Here is a 1,736-nt window from a genome sequence, read left to right on the forward strand (position 1 = left end):
AGCATGGCATGAACCCAGAGAGGCTGGTTCCAGAGCCTGGGCTGTTCATCACTCTTGTAGGTCTTGGAATTTTCCGGTTTTCAAGTTGCTGCAAGTTCATGGCTGTGAAATGTCTCTAAGTACTTTAACTTGCATTGCCTGCTTAGAAGGGACCTTGAGGACCTTTCCATCCATTTGTGGGCCAATCAAGCATCCTCTTCAGAAAAATGCCTCTTTCTAGCCTTGGCTGTCCCTGAGTTTCTGATCTTCTCTGCAAGTATGCCTGGAGGCCAGGACTTGGGGCAGGGCCTGGCGCAGTGAGGGCACTTGGTAAAAATGTGCCAAACTCAGCCAGGCATGGTGGCTCGTGCCTGTAATCCCAGCATTTTGGAAGGCCGAAGCAGGCAGATTGCTTGAGCCCAGGAGTTCAAAACCAGAATGATCAGGGTAGTGAGACCCTATCTCTACAAAACAAAAATTAAAAATTAGCTGGGTGTGGTGGTGCATGCTTGTACTCCCAGCTACTCAAGAGGCTACTGAGATAGGAGGATGGCTTGAGCCCAAGAGGTTGAGGCTGCTGTGAGCTATGATGGCACCACAGCACTCCAGCCTGAGTGACAGGGTAAGACCTTGTCTTTGAAAAAAAAAAAAAAGTGCTCACTTGGGCAGCGCATATACTAAAATTGGAACAATACAGAGATTAACATGGCCCCTGTGCGAAAATGACGTATAAATTTGTGAGGTGTTCGATATACAGAAAAAAAAAGGAAAAAAAAGTACCAGACTGACTGGTGGTGTCTCTCATGTCTCTCAACCTCTCTTCCTCCCAAGAGGCCAATGCTGATTAAAAAAGCTTCTGCTTAAGTCACTGGCCCACATCTGTGCTGTGCTGGGCACGCACAGTGGCCCCCTTGCCTCAAGCTCATTTCCTCCTGTGTGATGTGACTCTAACCTAGTTCATGATCTGACCTCACCTCCTTCGACTCTCCTTGTTCCTTGTTTCTCATGAACCCCACTGGCTGTCCTCCTGTCCCTTCAGTAGCCAAGTTCATTTCTACCTCATGACTTTTGCATGTGCTGTTCCCTCTGCCTAGAACACTCTTCCTGTGGTGGTTCCAACTCATCCTTCAGGCCTCAACTCAAATGCCACCTCCTCAGAGAGACTTTCCTGATCACTCTGTTTAGAAGAAACAGAGGTATGAAGAGACTGAGCATAATTGTCAAAAGTTGTACAGCTGGCTTATTGGTGAGATTTTGAATTATGTTACCTTATTATGTGCTTATACTTCTAAATTTTTTCTACAATGGTGATGTATTCCCTGTGTGAATTTCTTAAAACTCAATTCAAATTAAAACCAAATTAAAACCAAATGAATTAAAACCAAATTCAGGCTGGGCATTGAGGCTCATGCCTGTAATCCCAGCACTTTGGGAGGCTGAGGCGATAGGATCACTTGAGCTCGGGAGTTCAAGACCAGCCTGGGCAACATAGTGAGACTCCATCTCAACAAACAATTTTAAAATTAGCCAGGAGTGGTGGCATGCACCTATAGTATCAGGTACTCAGGAGGCAGAGGTAAGAGGATGTCTTAAGGCTAAGAGTTGGAGGCTGGAGTGAGCTATGATCACACTACTGCACTGCAGCCAGGACAACAGAGCAAGACTGGACTCCTAAAAAAAACAAAAAACAGGTTGGGTGTGGTGGCTTACGCCTGTAATCCCAGCACTTTGGGAGGCCAAGGTGGGTGGATCACGAG

General features: G+C 46.4%; 1 non-coding gene across 1 annotated transcript; it reads left to right on the plus strand.

The window, feature by feature from the left end:
* The first annotated feature begins 632 nt into the window (after positions 1-632).
* LOC116270855 lies at positions 633-736 on the plus strand. The gene has a single exon (XR_004179161.1). It is a non-coding gene; the product is annotated as a U6 spliceosomal RNA (small nuclear RNA).
* Positions 737-1,736: the final 1,000 nt, after the last annotated feature.

Source organism: Papio anubis, chromosome 16 (assembly GCF_008728515.1).
Source record: "Papio anubis isolate 15944 chromosome 16, Panubis1.0, whole genome shotgun sequence".
NCBI lineage: Eukaryota > Metazoa > Chordata > Mammalia > Primates > Cercopithecidae > Papio > Papio anubis.